Source organism: Ovis canadensis, chromosome X, assembly GCF_042477335.2.
Source record: "Ovis canadensis isolate MfBH-ARS-UI-01 breed Bighorn chromosome X, ARS-UI_OviCan_v2, whole genome shotgun sequence".
NCBI classification, from domain to species: domain Eukaryota; kingdom Metazoa; phylum Chordata; class Mammalia; order Artiodactyla; family Bovidae; genus Ovis; species Ovis canadensis.
In genome coordinates this window covers 30,970,846-30,998,361 of record NC_091727.1, presented here as the reverse complement: position 1 = coordinate 30,998,361, position 27,516 = coordinate 30,970,846, and the positions used below count along the sequence as shown (strand labels likewise).

The following is a 27,516-nucleotide window of genomic DNA, read 5'->3' as shown; positions in this document are numbered from 1 at the left end:
ATGACAGCTCCTTCTTTGCCTCAGTGTAACCACATACATCTCAAAGTATTTTTGAAAGATTATGCCACTATGGGAGCCCACAGACATAGCAACTGGAATATGCTGAATTCTTTTTTTATTTTTACAAAACAATCTCCTTGTTAGTTTGAAAACTTCAGTGAAATAGGTTTTCATATGACATCCCATTTTCTAAAAATAATTAAATATGCTGAATTCTTGTTTCCAATTGTTTACTCTTTCCTGTATCCACACTTCGTGTCATGTAACTCTGCATGTTTTTTCACCGAGTGAGGGATACGCTGCTGTGCTCCTTAACTTTGAGCTTGTCCACATGATGATGACGTGGGTGCAAACAACACTGTACTTGTTTCCTTTTTTTAGGCTACCCCCCCCCAATTCTGCAGCGTGTGAAATCTTGGCTCCCTGACCAGGGATTGAACCTGTGCCTTCTGCAGTGGAAGCATGGAGTGTTACCTACTGGACTGACTTCAAGTTTAGGCCTCATGAGGCTTCCTGTGCTTCACTTACTGTTTGTACTTCTGTGATCATCATGGGAAGCCTGTTTTTCAGCTAGTCTGTTTATCCAAGGAGACTGAGAGGCGTGTGAACCAGATTTGGATCCAACCTGCAGCTTGGAGCCACCTAGTTAAGTTCAGCTAAGATGAGCGGAGACACCCTAGTGAACGTGCAGACATGCGAAAAAGAGTATTTAGACTTGAATGTCCTTGAGATTCTGTGACTGCTTATTATACAGCAAGAGCTGGCATAGGTAAGACCTTGAGTTTTTTTACAGATCAGAAACTGGGCAACTTCCCTGAAGACTCAGTATTCTCATCCATAAGACATATGTAATTATAACTATATCACAGTATTATAGACATTAAATAAAACAGTATATGTATCAAAAAATATTAGGTACAATGTCTCATTATTATTTTATCAAAAGCTAGGATGATACTTGGGGACTCAGGGATGCAGGGGAGTAAGAGACATGCATTTATTTCAAGATGGAGATTCAATGTTAGAACATACGGTGGTTGAAAAAAAAGGCATTTATTCTGAAGCTTGGGGCAAATAAATCTTTCCTCTTTAGTTTAATGACTGTTAAACTGCACAAATTTACTACTTGGGTAGATGAATAATGAGCTTGAAATAGTTTTCTTTTAAAGGAAAATAAAAACATGACTTTACCAACATCGCTTGGTATATAAAGTGCTATTAGTCACATGCAGTAGTTAGCACATTTGATTTGTTTGTGACCAAGAGTTCAGATGAATACATTTGAGATTTATTTTGTAATTTTCAACATGCCAATATAAAACAGCTTTTTTTTTTGCCCCTTCATTGCCATCAGGTCAGAATAAATTGACTCTTGATGCAAAGTTGTAGCCAGGGGTTGAAATTTACCTGTGATTAATGGTCAAAGCATTGACTAGCTGAAGCCCCCACCCTCCTGTTCTTGTATATCACGTCCTGGACTGGGAGCTGTTTTGTATAAAATATTGAGATACTGGTCTCTCTGTCCCTCATTTGCCCTTGAAAGTGAAGAGAAATACTTGATTAAACTGGTTATTAAGAAAGAATAAAAGACAGTTCCTAATGAATAAATATGTTTGGTAAAGTATATTTCTAATTCTTTGGGTCTTCAAATATACAACTGTAATATATTATTTCCTAACCAATTAGCAACTCAGTTAGTTTAGTCAGCTTTTAGCATCCCAATTCACATTTTCCAGCAGGGATTTAGAATGGATACAAAATTCCTGGAGGGGAGGTGCCCGCCTTCCTTCCTGAGGCAGTTCAGCTTGTTGAACTTCCACTCCCACAATAAAGCCAAAATGGGCTAGATTTGTCTTTGTTTTCATTCAGTTAGGTGTTTTGCTGATAAAACTAGTAAAAAAAAAAATGCTTAGGACTCGTTTTTTTTCTCCCCTCTGAAACATGCACATGTGTATACAGTGTGGGTCCATCACTGGATGCTTCCAAAAGCTGTCCCTGAGACAATGGTTTGAGTGCAGGCAGTCTATTGTATGGTGGCCCCAGGCATGGTGAGGAAGTTAGGAAAAGCAAGAACATAAAAGGAACATTCCTGAGCAAGTTACTGCTGTGGGAAACTGGAGTTCAATCTTGCTGGGAGAAACCATGTAGAACACAACTCAGAATAATCCCACTAATGGTTTAGCAAGCCAGGGTATTCATTCCTTTGTGCCCTGCCCTCTTGACTGAAAGGGGCTCATGGGGGTGTTAACTTTCAGGTATTTTCCAGCCGGCAGGCAGGACTTATTTCTGCTGACAGAAATAGATCTCAGACAGAGAGAAGGCATGTATTGTATAACTATCCATCTTGCAGGTGATCCCTGAGGTCAACGGAAGGAACGTGGGTGAAATTGTCAAGAGCATCCACTACAGGCCCTAAAGGGTAAGTTGGTAAGAAAAAGAAATCAGTTTCTCATGTTACATGAATGTCAAGTGTAAAATATTTTGGTTTTAAACAATGAGTTTAAAGAAGGAAATACCTACATTGTCCTGGTCTATTCCCATAAGGGTTTTTTCATTTTCTAAATTAAACTCTTTTGTCCCTATTGGTACGGGAAATAGAGTTATAAGGCAGAGACCCAGAATTTTTTTTTCTCACAGCCAGAAGTCAAATGAGAAAAATTCATTTTATCTTCAAGAACAAAGATTTATAAAGTTTGCTTAAAATTTTTTTTTGTTTTTATTTCCCCCCCATTTAACTTAGCTTCCCTGCCTTGTTGTTTAGTTGCTCAGTCATGTCCAGCTCTTTGCGACCCCATAGTCCCTGCCTTAACTTTAGGGAGTGTGTTGCTAATTCTCACCACAAGATGTCACTATCTTACCAGTCTTAATACTGAAATTTTTCTCTGCACTCATTTAAAACTATCTACTCTGATGTTTCAATAGCAAACATATCCATGGAAATCGTCAATGTTTTTCTGGTAGACAAATTTAGAAAATTTTAGTTGAATACAGATCAAATCACAACTGATATGGTCATCTCCCACAGAATCTAGAGCCTTTCAGGGACTTTGAAATAATTACATCCACTTCTTCACCTGCAATACACACATTGGGCAGATACGATTATCATGGTTAAATAAAACATTTTGCTTTTCATTATTTCCTTCATTCTATGCTTTTAAGACTTATGAAGCTATCTTTTAATTCAACAGTTCTCAAATGTGACAAAATACAACCCCAGATAATATGTTTCTAGAAAATTCCTTTAGAATTTCAATTTAGCTACAAGGGGAACTCTTATGAAATCTGGATGGGGAACATACCACATGCTCATTGCAAAGAAGTTTCATAAAATGATTATGCTTCTAGGCAGAGGCTGGACTCGACAACTCTGCAATGACTTCATGGCACTGAGATTTATAGTCCATCTCCACGGAGTTTTCATGCAGAATTTATTCTTGATAGATGTTTTATATTTCCCATACTTATAGGGACAAAGGAGTTTAATGTGGTGTATAAAAGTCCCCTTACGGAAAAAGACTAGGGTCTTGCAAAAATTAGACTCAATGCCCTTATTGTTTATAACAAATACTTTCCCTTCAGAATGCATGTAACATGGGGCACCTATTCGCTTCTTTTTCTTGATCAACAAAGGGAAAGTCTTTTAGGATAAGACAGCAAAATGTGCCTTGATGGTTTCCATGAGCCAGTATGATAATGAATAGCTTGGGGGCATCAAGCCATGCCTAGATGCCACGTTTCTGTCATTCTCTGACTGTGTACATTTGCGTACTTTTTTTAAACCTCTCTTCAAGTCTTATATTCTTCATCTGATAAACATGTGTATGTTTAGTAATAATCCTTCCACATACTTAGTCTCTCAGTCATATCCAACTCTTTGTGACCCCATGGACTGTAGCCCTCCAGGCTCCTCTGTCCATGGGGATTCTCCAGGCAAGAATACTGGAGTGGGTCGCCATGCCCTCCTCCAAGAGATCTTCCCAATCCAGGGATCAAACCCAGGTCTACAGTACAGGCAGATTCTTTACTGTCTGAGCCACCAGGGAAACCCAATGGCTTCTTCCCATCCCAGGGATCAAACCCAGGCCTCCCACATTGCAGGTGGATTCTTTGCCATCTGAGCCATCAGGGAAGTCATTCAGGCAAGAATACTGGAGTGGGTTGCCATGCCCTTCACCAGGGGATCTTCCCAACCCAGGGATCAAATCTGTGTCTCTTACATCTCCTGCACTAGCAGGTGGATTCTTTACCATTAGTGCCACCTGGGAACCCTTAATCCTTCCATAGTAGTTTGAAATTAGAAATTTTATTAGTATCTTATTGCTATTGTCATAAACAACCATAGATTTAGAGACTTAACACAAACTTACTCTCTTACAGTTTTGGAGCCCAGAAGTCCAAAATCGGTCTCACTGGGCTAAGGTCAAGGTGTCAGCAGGTCTGGTTCTTTCCAGAGGTTCTAGGAGAGAATCTGTTCTTTGCTTCTTTCAGCTTCTAGAGTGTGCCAGAATTCACTGCGTTCTCTGGTTCATGGATTTATCTTCAAGCAGCACAGCATCTTCAAATCTCTCCTTGACTGAATCTTCGCGTTTCCTTACATAAGAATAAGGACTCTTTTAAGGACTCTCACACACTGCTGCTGCTGCTGCTGCTGCTAAGTCACTTCAGTTGTGTCCGACTCTGTGCGACCCCATAGGCGGCAGCCCAACAGGCTCCCCCGTCCCTGGGATTCTCCGGGCAAGAACACTGGAGTTGGTTGCCATTTCCTTCTCCAATGCATGAAAGTGAAAAGTGAAAGTGAAGTCGCTCAGTTGTGTCCGACTCTTCACAACCCCATGGACTACAGCCTACCAGGCTCCTCCATCCATGGGATTTTCCAGGCAAGAGTACTGGAGTGGGGTGCCATCTCATACACTACCATGTGTAAAATAGGTAACTAGTGGGAAGCTGCTATATCGCACAGGGAGCTCAGCTCACTGCTCTGTGATGATCTGGGGGTAAGGATGGGAAGGGAGGCTCAAGCGGGAGGGGACATATGTATACATATGGCTGATTTACATTGTTGTATAGAAGAAACTGACAAAACACTGTAAAGCAATTATATTGCAATAAAAAATTTTTAACGAATAAGGATTCTTGATATCATTGGAGTCACCCAGATAAACCAGGGTAATCTCCCCATCTCAAGTTCCTAAATTTAATCAAATCTGCAAAATTCCCTTTGCCATATAAGCAGCATTCACAGGTTGTAGGACTGAGGATCTGAGGGAGCCATGATGCAGCCAACCACAGAAATGCTGTATGTAAAGGCCCCACCAATAAACAGAAACATGTTTATTATCATTGGCCATGAAATGTTAATTTAGCAGTCAGTCAGGTGCTGTGTCAGTGAATGACTCAATGATAAAGTGACATTTTTCAAATTCTGGGTATAGTGAAAGGACACAGGCATTTACTTTTTAATATCTACTCAGGCAAGAGGTCGATTTATAAGAAAACTAAAGCTATTTAAGTCAGTCTTCAAATACAGTGTATAAGATGAGTTGTGTATTTCCTCTATTGAATTGAATCATTTTCATATTCTTTTTGCTATTACAATAATAGGAAGTCAGCGTATTTTTACAGATCAACATCTAACTTACTGGTCAGCAAAAGTCCTGGGTCTTTATGTGGCTTTCTCGTTCTTCAAATCAGACTGAAAAAAAGCTATACAGGGCATTAGGTGTCTGTGACATGATTTTCATAAGGAACAATCGTTTGATCGTTTGTGACTCTATGGAGGAAAAATTAAATAAAGATACAGTTTCATCTCATTATTTTCATTTCATATTTGTCATATCTTGTTGACATTTTCTGTGTTATCTACTCTTGAACACACTTGAAGCTATTATTTTAAAAAAATAAAGGACAACATTTTGTCAGCACTCCAACTTATGTGGAATAATTATACTGAAGAGACTATCATTTGAATACTTCAGTTTTGTACTGAGTTTAAATTACACATTTAGTCAATATGCAATTAATTGAAGTAGAGACACCTGCAAACTAATGCCATCAAATCAAGTGTGTAAGGAGAATGTACACTTATGTGAAGTGGCCTATCTTCCTACATTCACCTATTATATATATAAGATGGCAGAAGAATTAAATACTGCTCAATTAAGAACAAGCCACTTAATGGATTGGAGCCTTTGGGAGACACAGACCAGAAAATTAATTTCAGGTGGGTGAGCATGGCATATTCTTGTGTTTTGTGAAAGACATTGCCACGAAAATTTGCCACCCACACACTTTTCATTAATTGTGTTTAACAACAACTAATTATCAAGCTCCCTAGACCAGTGGTTTTTAATACTGAATTTAAAACATTGGGACTCAGTGAAGAGTACGAATCCCCTGAAACTGTGTAAGAAATTGTGTGTGTGTGTGTGTATACACTTTCTGTGCTGTGGCTGAATGACTAATGGAGAGCCAGTATCCTTTCTCCCCTTATTCTTATTTAAATACTGACTTTATTCCATCTGGAAGGTGCTTGGCTGAATAGTGCATGTGCTAATTTTCCCACTTGTCTTCTAGGTAGGACTGTCCACTGAGAATTTAGTGCAAGTTCTTGGTAAGACTTTGAGTCTCCTCAAGAATGACCAGAGAGCAGGCATGTGTTCTTTATCCTTTTACCTCTCCATTTGTCTTCCTTTTCACTACCTGGAATGCAGATGTGATGGCTGGCACTCTAGCAGTCACTTTGGGACTTGATTTTAAAAATATCAAGTAATTACATTATTTTTAATATTTTTATACTGAGGTAAAGTTTATATACAATGAAACATTCAGACCTTATGGATATTGTTCAATAAGTTTAGGCAAATACATATCAAGACCTACAGTATTCCCATCACTCTGAAAAGACCCCTCATGCTCTGTAGTCAATCTCAACACTTCACCTAAGAACTGCTAATCTGATTTCTGTTTTCATATGTTAATTTTGTCTATTTAGAATTTCATATAAAGGGTCATACACTATGTGCTCTTTATTTCACCTGGCTTCTTACACTTAGCATATTTTTGACATCCATTCATATTATTGCATGTATCAGTAGTTATCTTAGTCAGTTGGACTACCATAGCAAAAATACCATAGACTGGGTAGCTTAAAAAACAAATATTACTCTCTAACAGATCTGGAGGCTGGGAAATCCAATCTAAGATCAAGGTGCTGGTAGATTTGGTATCTGGTGAGAAACCTCTTCCTAAATTATAGACTGTTATCTTCTTGCTGTACATGGCCAAGATAGGACATCTCTCCTGTGTCTCTTCTTATAAGGACATGGAGGACACTAATCCTACTCAGGAGGACTCAAACCATGGCCAGACTAAGTTCCAAGGGCCCCAGTACCAAGAACCATCACACTGGGGATTAGTGCTTCAACAGATGAATTATGGGGGGATAACTTATTGCATTTTAATGCAATATTGGAGTAGAGGGTGAGACCTTCAAGGGGCAGACTGTAATAACAACAGTTATTCATTTAAATGGCTTTTTAAGGACAATGGGTATTGGTAATCCTTTAATAGGGTTTGCAAACTTTGAGGAAGAACTTGAAATGCTCTGGAGAATACTGGGCCCTTTGAAAGATTTGTGTTTGAAAGGGAGAGACAGAAGAGTTAGGGCTCCTGGAGGCCAGAAACAGACTTTGGGGTAAAACAATGAGCATTTCAGTGGAGGCTTTGAGTTTTTTATGAAGTGTGTAGTGACAGTGAACACTCTTCCATTCATCATACAATTTCAGGAAAAACCTACATTATTTACTTATGGAGGAGTGGGAAAACTACTATTAGCACACTAAATCTGGGATGCCACCATTTTTTTTGTGCCTGAGGACAATTTTATTGGCACACAGCCACACATACATTTCCATATTGTCTGTGGCTGCTTTCATGTGACGAGGGCAGAGTTGAATAGCTGCAACAGAGATCAGTAGAGCCTGTAAAATTGAAAATGTTTAGTATCTGGCCCTTTTCAGAAAAAAAGTGTAAACCCCTGTACCACTATGGGGGTAGGTGAGGGAAACTACAATGAGGTGATTAGTACTGGGTCAATGTGGTAGAGGGATAAGATTTTTGCAGGCTGGATCCACTATTTCCAAGCCTAAGAAAGAACGTTTGTAGATTCTCCTGGCTTAGCAGCCAAGTATTTGACAGTGCACCAAGAAACGTGGCCAGACGATGAACAGTTGTTGAGGTTCTTTTCCTTTTTTCTTTTTGCTACTATAATCGGTTGTATGTGACAATTTAGATTGACATAGTCCTTACCTCCCCAAGCTAGATGATTCTGATGTGAAGGGATGTGAAAACATCACAAGGTCAACAGAATAAGAATGCTAAACAACAGCTAATACTGAAATACCTTTGCAGACCATCCAAATCCCTTTGTTCTGACTTCATGTTAATTAGTCAATGTAAAAAAAATTCAATTTTTTAAACTCATCCACAGATTAAAGAGCAAACACAAAAACATGCTCTTTGACCAACTATAGTTCCCTCTATGAAATAAAATCAGTGACTTCTTGATTCAAATTGATTTCACCTGCATTAGAGGTGTGCATCTGTTTTCTTTGGGCATAATCACTCTTCAATAAGCTGGCCAGTAAATACTGAAATATAAGAAAGGCTCCAATGACTAGCAGAAAGACTGTAGCAATGGAATCAAGGGGACACGATGTGAAACTGCAAAGTTTACTAGTTCTGTGACTTGGACAAAGTGGTTTCACCTCTCTGAGCCTCCTGATTTAAACCATTAAATGAAATAATATACTGAAGCCCTTAACCTAGTGCCAGAATAGAGTAAGGACTTTATAAACAAAGTTTCCTTTCTTTATCTTCTATGTGTAGGGCTGACAGATCATACTTTGAATAATGGTGCTCTGGGCTGAGGTGTGCCCTACTTCCCATTCATATGTTGAAGTCTTTAACCCCAGTGTGTCTTTGAAAGAAAGTGAAAGTGAAGTCGCTCAGTCGTGTCCAACTCTTTGCAACCCCATGGACTGTAGCCTATCAGGCTCCTCCGTCCATGGGATTTTCCAGGCAAGAATGCTGGAGTGGATTGCCATTTCCTTCTCCAGGGGATCTTTCCGACCCAGGAATCGAACCCGGGTATCCCGCATTGCAGGCAGATGCTTTACTGTCTGAGCCACCAGGGAAGCCTTTAGGAAGGTTTAGATGAAGTCATGAGGGTGGGGCCCTCATGGGATTAGTGACTTTATAAGAAGGAACATAAGAGAGCACGTGCAGTGTGTGTGTTACACAGAAGAGTCATGTGAGTGCACGGTGAGTTGGATGCCACCTACAAGCAAACAGAAGAGATCTCAGATTGAAACCTATGTTATCAACATCTTGATTATGAACTTCTCAGCCTCCAGCACTGTGAAAGAAATAAATGTCTGTTGTTTAAAACACCCAGTCTGGTATATTGCAATGGCAGCCCGACCTAAGACACACTGTAAGCCAGTGAAGCCCAGTCTTGAAAACCTCTCCTGACTGCCACTTAGCTCCATCCCTAAAGATTATATGGTAGTCATTTAAGGAGTTATCTCAATAATTTGTACTTTTATATTATCTGAAAGAGGGAACACACACCAGCTATTCACTTTCTTGTCATTCTCTACTGACTCTGTGTTTTCTTTACCTTCTGAGATATTTTAAGCCATTAGGAGATATTTTAAATTTCAAAGAGTTGATGTGGGTGTGCTATGTTTGGGTAGAAAGCCTCAAACTATATTTGACTGAGAGTGCAACTAAAGATGAGTTAGTGTCTGAACTAAGGATATAGTGGACTGAGAACTTTATGTGGGCTTTTTTTAAAAATAGATTTTATTTTTTAAGAGAAACTTTAGGTTCACAGTAGTACTAGGCACAAAAGATTTCCCATACACCTTTGCCGTTGCACAGGCATAACCTCCCCCATTATCAGCATCTTACACTATAGTTGGTACCTTTGTTGTAATTGATGAACCTACACTGACATGTCATTATCACTCAAAGTCCACAGTTTACATTAAGGTTCTCTCATGGTGTTATATATTCTAAGAATTTGAACAAACATATGACATGGATCCACCACAATCATACCCAGCAGTTACACTGCTCTAGAAACCCTCTGTGCTCTGCCTCTTCATCCCTCTGGGCCCTGATGTTGGGGAAGTTTAGGGATGCTAAGTCAGTATCAGATTGGCAAAATGTCTGATTGCAAAGCTCAAAGTCCCTAGTAACTGTATGCTGTTGTTTTGTCAAAAAATACTATCCTGGTCAGGAGCCAGGTCAAGAAATTTCAGGCACACTTGTTGGAATATGGGTTTGTGAAATTTCAGAGTGTCAGCTGTGAATATTTTCCACTTTTGCCATTTAGTGTTTACATTCAATGAAAAAGCTCTGTTTAGATTTTTTTTGCTCCTTTCCCCCCATTTTATTGAATCAGTGACTAGATCTAACACTGATGCCTGGTCATAATAGAAGGTAACTGAGATAAGCCTAAAAGTTGCCTACGAAACCCTGATTATTTATAGTCAGTGAGTTACGTGGGATCATGCTTTTCATTCATACCTATATACATCTATCATACAAATTACACAGAAGTTTATTCTTATAAAAGAATTCTATGAAGTAGAAGAAGGTAGTTATGTTAGAATATGGTTTCCTCATTTCACTCCTACTGTGCACCAAATTTAAAAAAAAAAATATTTATTTGCTTAATATAGCATACAAACTGTGACAACACAGTGGAGTAGAGGAAAATGCTGTAAATATTGTCAGGCTTCAGGAGAACTTAAAGTTTCCCTGAAAAGCTTAAGAAACTGACCATAATTCCACCCACTGATTATAAACTCTACAAAGGCATAGATTTTGCCCTGTTCAGTTGTTCATGGATCTATCCAAGTGGAGCAATGCTTGCAAAGGATGACTACTCAGTAAATACCTATAAATACCTATACCTATAAATGAAGGAATGGATGATGAAAGAAAGTATATGCATTTATTTGGAAAGAAACATTTTGCCTAACATTAAACACTAGAAAAAAATTAAGGTTTTTTTTTCTGTGTTTTTTTAAGGCATTGAATGTACAAATTAATGCCTTTCATATGGCAAGAAGCTTCCTTTTAGCCACTGTCATATAAAATCATGTTCAACAGTAATCCAAGAAAGGATACATTAAACTATTTTATTGCATTGAACATAAATCTAGGAAAATGAGCAAGGCTGGCTTCACAGGCATGTGGCCTATACAGCTGCACAGGGCCCCACATTTAGAAGGGTTTGGTTTAATGCTCTACTGTTGCCATCTTGAAGTTGTTAAAATTTCTGAACAAGAGGTTTCACAGCTTCATTTTACATTGGACCTTACTCTGTCCATGGGATTTCCCAGTCAAGAATACTGGAGTGGGTTGCCATTTCCTTCTCCAGGGGATCTTCCTTGACCTAGGGATCGAACTCACGTCTCCCGCATTAGCAGGCGGATTCTTTACCACTGAGCCACCAAGGAAGCCAATAAATTATGTAGCTAGTTATAGAACTGAACCGATCTATTACAAGGCCATTACACACTAGCTAATTATTAAGAACAGAGTTAGGGGAGCTAAAGAAATGTAAATAAAAATTTTCAGTTCTATAACTTGTTAAGTAAAGCTGCAGTGTCCATATAAGATATCTCCAGATGATCTAGAAGTCACTAGAAACAGGCAAATTGTCCCACAGGATAGGAGAAAAGGAAACAAAAAAACTGACAACATTTTAGAAATCATATGACATGATGTCTTGCTTGGTGCCAACTGTGCCCTTATTCCCTAACCTTCTTCCTTTAGGTTTATAATTCAAAAGATAGACAAGGTAACATGAGGGATGTGCTACATTCAGTGATGTAATTTATTTTTTCCTCTCTCAGTAGATGAATGCTCACTCACTTCTTTTTATGGGTCTCTCAGGCTTCAGACTACAGTGCAATGGGGGAGTTTAAAGAAGTGTCTCTGATTGTAGATCCTCCTAATGTTTCACAAAAAATAATTGGATGAATATTCACACATGATAACAACTAAAAAAATAGAGCTAAGCATACAGATGAACAGGTATGCTACTGCCAAAATCTGGGTGAAATTTCTCATAAAGCTGTGGTTTGTGAAACTGAGTAAAGAACCAAAAAACCCTTACCCACGCTTTGGTTCAATAGGCAGAACACAGAGAGAAGATCGGATCTTTCATTCCTCTTGCATTGTAGTCTGGAGCCTGAGAGATCCAGGGTCTGTACCCATAAGAGAAGTGAATGGGCATTCATCTAGTAAGAGGAAAAAAAAAAAGATTTAACACATCACTAATGTTCTTTAGTCTGAGTTTTCAATTATCAGTTGTCTAAACTGTATTTAAGGCAAAAACAGAGAGTTATCAGTTCAAAATTGGACTTGGTGGGAATTCCCTGGTGGTCCAATGTGTAGGACTCTGGCTTTCACTACACAGGACATGGGTTTAATTCTTCATCTAGGAACTAAGATCCCACAAGCTTCACAGTGTGGCCAAAAAAATAAAAATGTAAAACATTTGTCTTTGTACAGAATGTGTAAAACTGCTGAATGAAGATATCAGCTATGCTAGCAAAGTGAACATTCTGTTATGAAAATGAAGGAATCTGACTTGATTTTCTGCTTCAGATGGAAGGGCCATTTCAGAGTAAGTGAGAGCAGAACCAGATACTACAGAACCAGCTGGAAATATGGCAAAAGGTAGCTTTTTTTTTTTTTTTCGCCATTGTTATCTTTGTTATCATCATGATCTCATTCTCTGTCTTGTAATGACTTCAGAATTCTGAGCTTCATGCAGGTCTTGTGATACATCCCTAATTTGCAGGTGGTCCTGAGTTGGAGATAAGGCTGCCAATTCCTGAGACTGAGGTGGACAATACATAATATGTTTTGATGAAGGAGGCCAGTGACTTATGGTGGTGTGACTTCCAATCTAAGCCTGTTTCCTCATATATAAGGGCTTCCCAGGTGGCGTTAGTGGTAAAGAAACCACCTGCAGTGCAGGAGACTCAGGTTTGATCCCTGGGTCAGAGAGTTCCCCTGGAGGAGGGCATGGCAACCCACTCCAGTATTCTTGCCTGGAGAATCCCATGGACAGAGGAACCTGGTGGGCTACAGTCCATGAGGCTGCAAAGGGTCAGACACGACTGAGCAGCTGAGCACACACCCACACCTCGTATATATAAATTAGAATAGCAGCAGCTGCCACACACTTTTGTTACAAGTATCATAGAAATAAAATATGCAAGCATGTATGTTTGCACATAAACTTTTGGTAGGAGAGGTAGTGCTGAATAAAATCAAATTTCCTTCCCAATTGACCTTTTCTAAACTACCATTTTTCATAGGGCCCTCCCTTGCATAACATTATATCTTATAAATATTTTCTGCTAAAATTAAAGCCAATCTATTTAATTTTACTACTGAGCAACGTCATACATTCTGGAAATTTCAATCAATGTAATTTTCCATTTGTATTACATAACTTTTCCCATGAATTACACTTCTACCATTCTTGTATAGAAAGGCAGTATTACTCTGTGTTAACAGGATGAACTCAGGAGTCAGATTTCTTGGGTTCACATCCTAGCCCTGACACTTTTTAATCATGCAATATTAAGTCCAATTTTGGTGCCAATTCTGACGTGTTGTTTCTTCCTCCCATACCCAGCAATGCTCTGACACTAGCTGGGTGCCCTACAATTCAACTTAATTCTGATACTATTGAAACCAGGCAGGACCCTGTGGGTCTCCAGGACACGGAAGCCTTTCAAATGGTTGCAAATCAGGGAAGAGACAGAATGCAGAGATAAGGGAGGAGCAGTCAGGAAACAACAGCACCGCCGTGGGGCAGGCTCTTGTGTTCCCCTTCAAGGAAGGGACACACAGAATAGTATCATTAAATTCATCTGTGAACTAAAACCTCCACTGAATGGAGGATGTTCCAGAGAGAAGGTCACAGTTTGATAACATAAATGCTCATCAGGAGACCATCTGAGGTCAGATGAAAGGAATACAGCTCCTCTCCCCAACCCTGATCATTCTTATCAAACCTGTCCTTGAACTGCTGCTATAAAATTCCTCACCAAATTCCCCAGGTGGGGACACACAGTTTTTCAGGGCACCAGCCAGCTGTGTCCAGCCTCCACCCCCTGGCAAAGCAAGAAAGCCAGTTTCACCTACTTCACCCAAAACTCTTGTTTCTTGAGATTTAATTTGGTACCGGAGCACGGAGACTGAGCTTTCTGCATCATCCTCTACCTTGCAGACACTGTCAGATTCCACAGGTTAAGGGCTCAGTCTTACAAGACTACTCACTCCCACTTTAGACACCAAACCAAAGTCCAGGTTGTCACCTGTGATCCTGATCTGCCACATATAGACTGGAAGTTCCAACAACCCCCTCGCCTTGGTTTTGATTAATTTGCTAGTATGGTTCACAGAACTCAGAAATATTTCACTTACTAGTGTGGAGCCCAGGCGGAGGTCATAGGGCAATAAATCCAGAATTAGCCAAGCTCCATGGCAACCATTGTCATGGGCCATCCTGGTTGTCATGGATCTGTGCCATCCTGTTTGTCATGAGCCATCCTGTCCCTAACCAGCCAGCTCCCATCTCCATATTAGGCAAAGTGGGCACCAAAAGACCCCCAACCAATGACTTAACACCATCCCTCCCCATAGGAAGTTTCTTTGTCCTGAGACTATTAAAACTGGCTGCAAGCCCATGAAAGGGGTCGGCTCTCCTTGGTCTGTCAGGAAGTTGGTCTGCTGTCTTTGCAGTGCCTTCACTAGCTCAGCCTTTTGCTCTCAATAAACTATCTCTTCTAAAATACTCTGTGTCTGGAAATTCTTTTCCAACCTGTGCTAGAACTGCCACAATAACTAGACTACTGGCCTACTGTAAAAGAAGGTAACTCAGGAACAGTGAGATGGAAGATGTATATGGGGAAAGGGCTCAGAACTGCTATATTCTCTGAGCACGCCTCTCCTCCCAACCAGGAAGCTCTCTAAACCCCTTTTATGAAGGCTTTATCACACAGGCATAGTTGATTAAACCATTCGCCACTCATTATTGAACTTTACCTAAAGTACCTCTTCCCTCCTCAGAGGTCAGGGGGGTGAGACTAAAAGTTCCAACTCCCCAACCACAAGGTGGGTTCCCTTGACAACTAAACCCCTAATTGCTTTCTAAAAGTCACCTGCTGCTGCTGCTGTCGCTACAGTTGTGTCCGACTCTGTGCAACCCCATAGATGGCAGCCCACCAGGCACCTCTGTCCCTGGGATTCTCCAGGCAAGAACACTGGAGTGGGTTGCCATTTCCTTCTCCAATGTATGCATGCATGCTAAGTCTCCTCAGTGGTGTCCGACTCTGTGCAACCCTATGGACAGCAGCCCACCAGGCTCCTCCATCCACAGGATTCTATAGGCAAGAATACTGGAGTGGGTTGCCATTTCCTTCTCCAAAAGCCACCTCATTGACATAAATTCAGATGTGGTTGAAACAGGTTGGTTATGAGTATCAACAGACATTTATTGCTCTTATCACTTACGAAATTCTTAGGGTTTTAGGAGCTCTGTGCCAGAAACAGGGACTTCAAACGAATTATCTCTTTCGTATTATAACTCACAATGTCACATGAGCAAGTCACAACCTTCCTTTGCCTATGTGGATAATGGTTGTAGCATCTTCACAGGTATAATCATGAGGTTATATGACCTGTGCTCTGCTTAGTCATGCCTGACTTTTTGTGACCCTGTGGACTGTAGCCTGCCAGGCTCCTCTCTCCATGCAATTCCAGGCAAGAGTATTCCAGGCAAGAATACTGGAGTGGGTAGCCATTCCCTTCTCCAGGGGATCTTCCCAACCCCGAGAATGACCTCAGGTTTCCCACATTACAGGCAGATTCTTTACCATCTGAGCCAGCAGGGAAGCCCAAGAATACTGGAGTGGGTAGCCGATCCCTTCTCCAAGGGATTTTCCTGACCCAGAAATTGAACCAGGGTCTCCTGCATTGCAGGTGGATTCTTTACCAGTTGAGCTACCAGGGAAGGCCCTTATGAAATAACACCTTTAAGGTGTTATTTTTTTAGAGCAGTTTCAGGAGTAGAGTAAGCTCTCAGTAAACAATAGCTATTTTTTCTTTAAATAGTAGTGACTCAATAAGAAAACGCAAGTATGAAAGTTTCACTTTCTTATGAATGGTCTCTGTTCTTCATATATTAGTAAATTTGCTAGGTATTTATCTTTTAAAAATATTTACTTATTAATTAATTCATTCATTTGGCTGTGCCAGGTCTTAGTTGTGGCACACGGGATCTTTAGTTATGGTATCTGAACTCACAGTTGCAGCATACAAACCCTTAGCTGCAGCACGTGGGATCTAGTTCTCCAACCAGGGATCAAACCCCAGCCCCCTGCATTGGGAGAGAGGCGTCTTAGCCACCGGACCATCAGGGTAGTCCCTTCTAGGTATTAAAATCATCTAGTGTGGAATGGCATCACCAACCCTGGGTCATTTGGGGATAGTTTAATAAATAGATTTTAAAAATGAGTAGACAGAGTATAGGAAAACCACAGGGGCTGTGGAATACCCCAGGGCTAGTAATTACTGAATGCTGCTACCACCCCTAAGCCTTAAGGTGTCAGGGGAGAGAACAGTTATTGGGACTTAGAAGAAGAGAAGGCAATGTGATGAGGGGAGAAGGATAACAGAAGTTCTAGCTTCTGGTGGAAGAAAGTGGCCAAGACAAGGTGACCTGGCAGAGAGGAAGCTGGGGACTAAATTCTTTCACCTTCTTCCCCTCCTTCCTCTCTCCTGCCAATACACCCTAGTAGCCAAATTGAACCCCAAACTTGAGGGAAGAGAATCTCACTGACACAGTTCATCTAGGGCAGCCTCGTGAGTCACAGCAGGATGGAGAAAGGGAAAGAGTGGACATGGACACGGGAAAGGTCCCCAGTGCAACAATCATGTTAATTCCTAAACTTAAAAATCTGGCAGTTTCATAAAATCATATCCTATTTTTAAATGATTATTTCTTTAAAAATTTATCTTTATTTTTTGGCTGCGTAGAATGTGGAATCTTAGTTCCCTAACCAGGGATCAAACCTGTGTACCCTGCATTGGGAACATGGAGTCTTAACCAGTGGACTGCCAGGGAAGTCCCTATATCTGATTTTTTTTTTTTTTTTTAGGAATAAGCATATTCACTTTCTTTGGAAAGAAAATCTTTCATATGAGACTAATATCTATGGAAATGGGTAATATTTCTATGATCTCTGATCTGTAGACTTGTGTTAAGTAACTATATCTATGGGGGTCAATAAATCTCTTAGAGAAATTAGATTTCTTGTGGAAAATACTACTTTAAACCACAGTCACCCATCTCAGATTACCTGTCCTTGGCCACAAGAGGGATAAGGCTCAAGATTTGGTTGGTCTTAGTCCAGTCTATCTCCAAAAGTATAAAGTGTCCAAAGGTATGGCTTATTGACAGGTGGATCAGCTGCATCATCTCTGTAGATGAAGACCAATGAAACAGGCAAAATGATTAATGTACAATGTAATGTTTGGAAACTTGGATGTGCTTCAAACATCATATATACCAAAGGACCTCTATTCTTTACTGTTGCCTCTTCTTCACAAAGACATCCCTCATAGCTTCTCACACACCTTCTTTTGAACTGAAAAGGCATGATTATCATTTTAAAATGCAGTTCCCCACTCCTTTAGCAGGTTTTGGCACCAACTCATTTCCTATTAGGCACAGACTTAATAGAACCCTCCATCTCTTCTGCTAACAAAGTGGGTGTTTCTCTGAGTTCACTGACAACCTTCTCTCCTGGCATGTTCCCCTCCCTGCAACTAGATGGTGTCTCTGGTTTTTATTGCTCAGTTTCCTTTGGATCCCTGGGGTTCAGCTTGCAAACTGAAAAAGAAAATTTCCTCTCACCACTCATTCAAATTCTCCCTCATTTCCAGACCCACTCAACTGTTTTCTCAACTTTTTGGAATTGATTAAAAAGATTACTCCCTTTCTCTTTTTTTTCATATCTCTGACACAGGAATGGAACTCGAAACCTATAAACTTCTATTGAAAGTGCAGAAATCCCTCCCCTGCTCCCACTGAAAACTCATTTCCATATTTCTCTTTATCTGGTGGATTACTGTTGCTGTTTTATACCAGACTGTTGGGAGCTTAATGTTAAGTGCTTCATTAATAATGCTTTGTGCTTTAGAAAAATTTGAAACAGATAAATCTTGACAGTGAAAAGGACTTATTTATTTTATTCTTTGTGCTTAACATCACAGAGAACAGTTTAAAAACAGTTTTGTTTCTACTTCAAGATACAGAAAAGCAGTGCTTTACAAACACAGCCACAGACAGAATTAATTAGTGGAAGTATAAAAAAGGGTTTTATGATTTAAAAATAAATGTTTGCTTCTAACAGTAATAAAAGGATAAAAATCACTACATTGAGAGAAGAGGAAAGAAGAAAACAAAAGCATACATTTTCCTGGAAGGATAGGGCAAACTCACGGGTGTGCTAACAAAAGAATCTGTACAGAAAATAATTAAAATAGAAAATGTCTAGTTTTGCCTTATTTGAAATGGATTTGTGAGTCCCATTTTGGCAATACTTGTCAGTAATTCGGTTTCCATTAGAAAACAACCTTGACTGTTTTCTAGTCAGTCTGGTACTCTGCAACATTATTATCCTAACTTAATTCATATATTGGATTGGCTAAAAAGTTCATCCAGGTTTCTCAATAAGATGGCATGACAAACCCCGAATGAACTTTCTCGTCAATCCTAGTAAAAATAGTGTCTCTTCTAATATTCCCAACAGACCTCCCATCTGAAACCTTTCCTTTCCTCAACACAAACAAAGCACTAGATGCAACCTTGAATCTAGTAGGGAACTTAAATGGCATTAGTTCAACCTTATTCCAAATTTAAAACATTTCTGGGACATGGTCAGTGTCTGCCTGAATACTTTCAGTGAGAGGAACTCATTCTTTACCAGGTGTTCCATTTCATTTGTGTCTAATCGTTAGTCCTTGAATAGAGAAAAACTCTGCCTCTGTAACTTTCTAGCTACTGGTTCTAGGAAACAGCTGGAACATCACAGGTTGATTGTTTTTGCTTTCACAGGATATAACTCTTCAGACTTTGAAGAGCAACAACATGTTTCTCAAAGTCCTTTTTTTTTTTTTTTTAGGGTACATACCTGTACTTCTCTCAGCTCTTCCTTCTGTAAAATGATTTCCAGCTTGTTCACCATCTTGGCTGCTTTCCTGGAGAAATATCTTAATATGTGGAAGTTCTTTAGATGGAGCATCTAGAAATACATGAAAGGTTTGGGTTATGCTCTTACCAGTACTATTAGGTTTCCTCATGATGATATTAATACTATGTATCTATCCACGTAGGCTAAAAATCATATTTTTACTTTTTATTGGACATTACATCAGTTGAACTCAGGATTATTTAAACCTTAACGTCTTTTCCAAATGACTTGCAACCAGATATGGCCTTTCATTCTAAACTTGAAAAATAATACATTTAGTATTGACATGCAGACTTACTGCCTTTTTAAAAAATACTGTTTGTTTCAACCCAATATTTTGGGTTTTTATTATATCATTCAATGTATTAGTTTCAAACATTGTGACATCTTGAAATCTGAAAAGCATGCCTCTGACAGCCCCTTTTTGTGGAAAGTATATCACTGGAGACTTTACTCTGGTAGAGATCAATATATTACCCATGTGCCAGTAATAATTTGGAAGATTTTAAATGTCTATACCTGATAACAAACCAAAGTAGACAGATTTCAGGACTCAGATATTCAACTGGTATTTCTGAGTGCCCATGATGTGTCAGGAACAGTATTAGGTATAGAAGACTATCAGAGTAACAGCTCACAATTTGTTCACATTCTCTGTATCTGTGCCTCTGTATATTCTGAACCTGGGTGTGGCTGAAGGAAATCACCTTCGACCAATGGTATAATAGAAAATGAGACACAAGCAGAAGCTTTGTCAACATCTGTGCATTCGAGCTTGCTCTCTCTTGCTGGTCCTAGAAACCTTGAACCTTCAGCATGTGAATCAATCCACACTGGACTGCTGGAAACTCACGTAGCCTTGTCACCCTTGCCACTCTGGCCAGCAGTCCAACACCAACTGCTGGGCAGGTGAGTGAGGCCATGCTAGGCCAAGTGGCCCCCAGGAAACCTGCCGTCTAACCATGTGAACGAGAGCAGCAGGACAACTGTTCAGTGGAGCCCAGCTCAAGTTTTCAAATCATGTAATCATAAGCTAATAAGTGATGGCTGCTTGATTCTACCAACTTTGGAGGAGGCTTTTTACATAGCAAAAGCCACAGTGGAAAGTATATCAGCTTTCTGCTGTAGGCCCAAGTGGTTGCTGCCAAAAAGGTCAAGTTTAGGAAACCTGGGAAGATGGGGCTGGTCTTGGCTGGTTGCTACTCTGGACGCAAAGCAGTCATCATGAAGAACACTGGAGATGGCACCTCAGACCGACCCTACAGCCATGCTCTGGTGAGTGGAACTGACTGCTATCCCTGCAAAGTGCCATGGGCAAGAAGAAAATCACCAAGAGGTCAAAGATCAAGTCTTTTGTGAAAGTTTATAATTATAATCACTTCATGCCCACAAGGTATTCTGTGTATATTCCCTTGGACAAAACTTGTCAACAAGGTTGTCTTCAGAGATCCTACTCTCAAATGCAAGGCCTGACAAGAGGCCAAGGTCAAGTTTGAGGACAGATACAAGACTGGCAAGAACAAATGGTTCTTCCAGAAGCTTCGGTTTTAGGTCTCTTTCAGTCATTAAAAATATCAAAGAAAGAAAGAAAGTGTATTAGACACAGTCCCTGGTCTCATGAAAAATGTTCCTAGTAAGATTCTCACTGGATATGGTAAGTTTTCCAACCTGTCATTACTATTCATATCCATTCCCTTGTCTGTGTCACTTATTCAGTTATTCCCAATAGACATGGCATTCTTTGTGGACTTGGCCATGTAACTTGCCTTAGCCTATGAAATGTGAGAGGAAGTAACAGTGCCTTAAGAGGCATCTGTGTTTCCGTGCTTCTGTACCATGGGAAGAGGGAAGTGAAGGACACATGGAGCTCACCTGAACCCAATCTGCAGTGTGGCACCAAGGCCATCTGAGGCCAATCTCGATCAGCTAATACTCAGCCAAAGTGCAGATGTGTGAGCAAGGAGAACTCACTGTTGTTTTATGCCACTGAATTTCAGGGTGCTCTGTCATGCTGGATTTTGGTGGCAAGATCTAGCTGATAGTGTGGAGCTATTTAAAGATATTGCTAAGTCAATAGTACCATTTCAAGCAACAAAGTCACAAGGTTTAGTAAATTATTGGCTGAATTTTATCTACTAATAAATTTTTATTTACATTATGGCAAACAAAAATAAGAGATATTCAACTGACAGAAATAATCAGTCACTGCAATATCTGGGAACTGAGTAGCAGTAGCATCCTTTAATTTTTCAGTTGCTATATTTCTAGGACTAAAGTCTGTTTGGTCTAAGCTTGAAAATCACTATGACTACTCTGTTACTCAAGATAGTTCCTAGACACTTTCAGTACTAGCTGATGTGTCTTTTTCCCCTTTTATTATGCCAGGGTAGAAGGTGACAATTAAAGTGTTAATAGCAGATATAGATAAGATTTCCATTAGAGATATTTGCCTTCGTAGGGGGTTTCTTAACCATCAAAAGACCTCAGTACTCAAAGGAGTTATGCTACAATAATAGTCTGGCATGGAGTGTGGCTTATGTTTTGGGACAGAACACTTTTTTTTTTTTTTTCTATTCAAGTCACAAAAACTTGAAGTGCTATAATCCAGGCTGTATGTAACATTGGCCCTGCTGGTACACAAGAGAGTGTTTTTAAGTTTCATATTTGCCAAGGTCTGATAATTTTTGGAAATCATAATAAAAACAAACTCTTAGATGTTTCAGCAATGTAAAATTGCTGTAAAGGTTTTTTATTTGCCTACCCTTCAGTTTTTGAACTTAATCGTGTGAGTAGGCAACAAACAATTCACAGCCTGGGAGCCACCTTGTGAGTAGTGCTACAGTGAGAGACTGTGGGCAGGAGTGGATGATACAGACAAGCTCTGTTGAATTACTTCCTTGGCTATACCACAGCCATCTTGCTGTCTTAGACAAGCAGAAAGTGGTAAGCACAAAGTGCTTATCATGATACAACAAAGTGATATCATTGTTTAGAGGATATTACTACTTTGTATAAGAATATTCAGTAATGAGAAAAATGAAATTATGCAGTCAACACCATCTTCTGGCAACCAATATGGTTATAATTTTTTAGTATAGTAATACATAACAGGAATGAATTAACTTGTCAAATATAAACTAAGAATTTACTATGTGCAAGACCCTGTCCTAAGAGCTAGGAATCCTCACTGTATAAAAGAGATGTGCCTTGGCCCTTATGAAGCTTATGTTATAATAGACAATCTCCAAAATGTAGAATCAGTTTTGAACAGACCCTGCATTTTTTGTCCTGTTGCTGTTAGCACAAATTTTTGATAAACCCCATTAGCTTTATCACAATTAATTCTTGGCTTCTTTCTTTCACAACCATTTTTAAACTGTTCAGATGACTTGTATTAATTTCCTGACCTGAGGGTATAATTTTGGTCATTTGCCCTTTTCCAAGCAAATTTTTTTAAAAAATTGAAGTTGCATTGTGAAGTTGTCTCTGATCACTTCTTTCATTTGTATTAACATGATCACGTCCCTGCCCAACCATTGAAAAAATGAGGAACAGGAAAAGGAAAAAGACTACTGATTTGCAGAAGTATGTGCTTGAAAATGAAAATTACAAAACAGGAAGTTCAGCTTACCATTTTCAACATGCAAACATTTACCACAATAATTATTTTTAAGTATCAATTTATATCATGGATCTTGGAGAATAAATTTATGAAATGAAGTATCCTGAGAGCTGCTAATGGGTAATAAATTGCAATGGAAATGACCTGCTTCAACCATCAAAAGCATGGCAAACACCTGCAAATCCCAGCTTTCTCATTTACAAACAAGCTGACATGCTGGGTATTAATGCTACATAACTTGGAGCAAGTTACCTAAGTACTCTGGGTTCCAAGTTTCCTTATCCATAAAATGGAAATAAAAAGGTCCTTTAATGCCGGTTGCTATGAGGATTACATGATACTCTATGTAAAACACCTAGCACAGTGTCTGCTCAATAAGTATTGTTGATTACACAGGGAATTGAGGCTATTGGGTGGACCTAGGTTTTTGTATTTGATTCCTGAACATTTTTAGAAACAGCTGTCATAAACAAGTTCCTCTGTTGGTTGTCCAGGTACCGAGTGAACTAGTGTGACAATTTTTTAGATTCCTAAGGAATGTCTATTTGGGCTTCTTAATTATTTCCACATAAAAACATTTTTTAAAAAATCATAACTTCAGCATTCTACCAAATCCAAGTAACAATCTTTTCAGAAGTTTAACAAAATAGAGTGGGTTCAAAGCACATGGTGGAAGATCAACTAAGTTCCCAGAAGCAGATTCTAAAGGTCATGAGTTATTGGTCACAGAAAGTAGACTCCTCTGCTTATTTCAAGAGCAGAGTGTTCTCTGAAGATATTTCCTCCCAAGCTGTTCAGCAATTTCCTGCCCCTTGACTGTCTACAATTTGCTGTTTCAAACATGGCTTAGCAGGGTCACCCTGGTACCCAAACCTGTCATCTGAAGAGCTCACATCCTAGAAGAGACTGTTCTTTCTTGGCACTGACTAAAATAACCAGAGGAGCGTTTCCCTCTCTTTCAAAATGTCACACAATCTTTACTTTTGGAGAGCTTTGAGCTCTAAAAGCCCCACCTTCTGGAACACTGCTCTGAACATAGGATTATGCTTATTTTAATAAAAATGTGCTAGCTACCATTAGCTGCTGCTGCTGCTAAGTTGTTTCATTCGTGTCCGACTGTGTGACCCCATAGACGGCAGCCCACCAGGCTCCGCCATCCCTGGGATTCACTCATTTAGAAATAAGGCTATTACATCATTCCCAGAAACAAACATATTCTGGAGAACAACATAGTATGTAAAGATCATAGTTATCTGATATCAGCATTATCAATTTAAAACTAAATGCACAAGCTATTTTTTAACAGTAGTTTAAAAAAGTTTGTTTCTTTTTCCTTGAATTTTTATTCCATTTCTATGACACAATTTTGTTTCATATTTCTCTATTGCAAATATATATATATATAAATCATAACTAATTTTTAAAAATTCCTGTGATCATTAATCTTTGGGTTGAAAAAATTCTTTGTTATTGGGTTATTATTAAAACACAGTTAATCAAAATGCTAGAAATATAATATACAATTTGATAAATAATGATTAAACATTAAAAGTAAATATTTATTACAAGTGCATTCCTTGATTAAATGATGAGGATTTTTTTCCTAATTAATTTTTATTTCTGGATGACCATTAATTATACAAAGACAGAATTCAACATCTATTCCCATTGTCTGCTCTTCTAGGTATTCAGATCAAATCAGTCGCTCAGTTGTGTCCAACTCTTTGTGACGCCATGAATCACAGCATGCCAGGCCTCCCTGTCCATCACCAACTCCCGGAGTTCACTCAGACTCATGTCCATCGAGTGCGTGATGCCATCCAGCCATCTCATCCTCTGTCATCCTCTTTTCCTCCTGCCCCCAATCCCTCCCAGCATCAGAGTCTTTTCCAATGAGTCAGCTCTTCACATCAGGTGGTCAAAGTACTGGAGTTTCAGTTTTAGCATCATTCCTTCCAAAGAACACCCAGGGCTGATCTCCTTTAGAATGGACTGGTTGGATCTCCTTGCAGTCCAAGGGACTTTCAAGAGTCTTCTCCAACACCACAGTTCAAAAGCATCAATTCTTCGTCACTCAGCTTTCTTCACAGTCCAACTCTCACATCCATACATGACCACTGGAAAAACCATAGCCTTGACTAGACGGACCTTTGTTGGCAAAGTAATGTCTCTGCTTTTCAATATGCTATCTAGGTTGGTCATAACTTTTCTTCCAAGGAGTATCATGATGGTATGATCACTCACCTAGAGCCAGACATCCTGGAATGTGAAGTCAAGTGGGCCTTCTAGGTATAAGTACTAATAAACTTGCATGTAAAGAAGAACACAGGAATAGGAGGAATTTTGTTTAAAGGTAAAACAATTCTTTTAACTCTTTCTGAATTATATGCCAAATATGAGGTAGTTACATATCATCAAAAATAAATGTTAATGATCTATTAGCTGACAACAAAGTTAGGTACTTCCATTTTGTTAAAAGCAAAAAACTAGAAACCACCTGTCATGCTAAAGGATTAGTTACCTAGTCATTAGATTCATGTATTTTCCCAAGAGTGATGCTATTAATTATATTTCTCATCTTTATTTCACTCCAGATATTTTAATACTCTGGGGAACAGTTATCATAGTAATATTTAGAACGTGGGAGAAACAAACTGACAAAGAATTGCAGTGCTGCAAAGGCAGGCTGAAGACAGCCCAGTGTTATGGTTTTAGGTAAGGGTACATACGGAAGTTAGGATCTAGAAATTTATTTTCTTCCAGTTCTTGATGGCCGTATACTCCTTGGAAAGGGTTTATTTATTCCCAGTACAACCTAAACCCAGCATACTGTCATGCAGACAAGATGGCAGTGGCAAAGCCTGCCTCCTTTCTTTTTTAAACTACACTTGCAATGTTTGAACTCAAGCTCACTGTACAAAATTCAGACGATATTGAAGTTTGTAAAGTCAAAAATGAAAACCCTCCTTTATGTTCCCTCACCCCTAATTCCCAGGGATAACCACTTTTCAGTACTTTTCTATGTAACCCTACGGACATTTTGGGTCATTTTCTTACATACACAGGTGAGGGTTTCATTAAGACAGAGCTCTTGTGCTGGTTCTGTTCAGTAGCCCCTGACGATAAGTGAATAGATTGCCCTTCCTTTCCTCTGTTCCCCTGTAGGGGTCTATCTTTGGTTGACTGGCCTAGAAAGAGACCTTGAGATGAAGATTCATGTGTAAGTAATTTATTAAGGAACTGTTCTGGGGGAAATCGATAAGCTAACCTAGGGAAAACAGGGCAGAGAAGGGTAAGGAATTAAGCAGAAAATGTGTTTTTTTTTTGTTTTTGTAAACTGTGTATCTTGAAGCTGTCTCCATTCTACTACATACATGGCTATCTCATTCTTTTAAATAATTACACAGTTTTCTAGTATTCCATGATATAGATGTGCCACCACTTATTTAATCTTCTAATTTTTATTGATGTTGCTAAATAGCGAAACTCCAAATTTTTACTTTTGAAAGCAATTCACAAAACATATCTATTTCTTGGGGCACATATATGATGATGTTGTAGGAAATATTAGGAATGTAGGAATTTTCTGGGTCCAGTTTATCTAAAATCTCACTAACTGCTACCAAGTTGCCTTTTTAAAAGACTGTAGGGCCTTTGTTGGAGGTCCAGTGGTTAAGACTCCCATGCTACCACCGCAGGGAACACGGATTCCATCCCCAGCCAGGGAACGAAGATCCCACATGTCATCCAGCACAGCCAAAATGGCTGCAACAACATCTCTCCACCAACATGTAAGAAAGTGCTCCTTTTCTTTAATACTTTTACAAACTATCAAGTTATTAGTATTTACAATATTTTAGGGAAAGCCATACTATAACATCTTTGCATGAAATGTTCCCTTGGTATTTCTAATTTTCTTGAAGAGATCTCTAGTCTTTCCCATTCTATTGTTTTCTTCTATTTCTTTGCACTGAACACTGAGGAAGGCTTTATCTCTCCTTGCTATTCTTTGGAACTCTGCATTAAAATGGGTATATCTTTCCTTTTCTCCTTTGCTTTTTGCTTCTCTTCTTTTCACAGCTATTTGTAAGGCATCCTCAGACAGCCATTTTCCTTTTTTGCATTTCTTTTTCTTGGGGATGGTCTTGATCTGTCTCCTGTACAATGTCATGAACCTCCGTCCATAGTTCAGCAGGCACCCTGTCTATCAGATCTAGTCCCTTAAATCTATTTCTCACTTCTACGGTATAATCATAAGGGATTTGATTTAGGTCATACCTAAATCACTGCAGATGGTGACTGCAGCCATGAAATTAAAAGACGCTTACTCCTTGGAAGGAAAGTTATGATCAACCTAGACAGCATATTAAAAAGCAGAGACATTACCTTGTTAACAAAGGTCCATCTAGTCAAGGCTATGGTTTTTCCAGTAGTCATGTATGGATGTGAGAGTTGGATTATAAAGAAAGCTGAGCGCAGAAGAATTGATGCTTTTGAACTGTGGTGTTGGCGAAGACTCTAGAGAGTCCCTTGGAC

At 39.3% G+C, this 27,516-nt stretch overlaps 1 long non-coding RNA gene and 1 pseudogene across 1 annotated transcript; both read left to right on the top strand.

Annotated features, from left to right (window-relative positions):
• Positions 1–381: 381 nt before the first annotated feature.
• LOC138930957 (uncharacterized) lies at positions 382–5,127 on the top strand. Its single transcript, XR_011446307.1, has 3 exons — positions 382–769; positions 2,351–2,419; positions 4,492–5,127. It is a non-coding gene; the product is annotated as an uncharacterized lncRNA (long non-coding RNA).
• Positions 5,128–20,089: 14,962 nt separating this feature from the next.
• Positions 20,090–20,909, top strand: LOC138930072 (large ribosomal subunit protein eL27-like; annotated as a pseudogene).
• Positions 20,910–27,516: the final 6,607 nt, after the last annotated feature.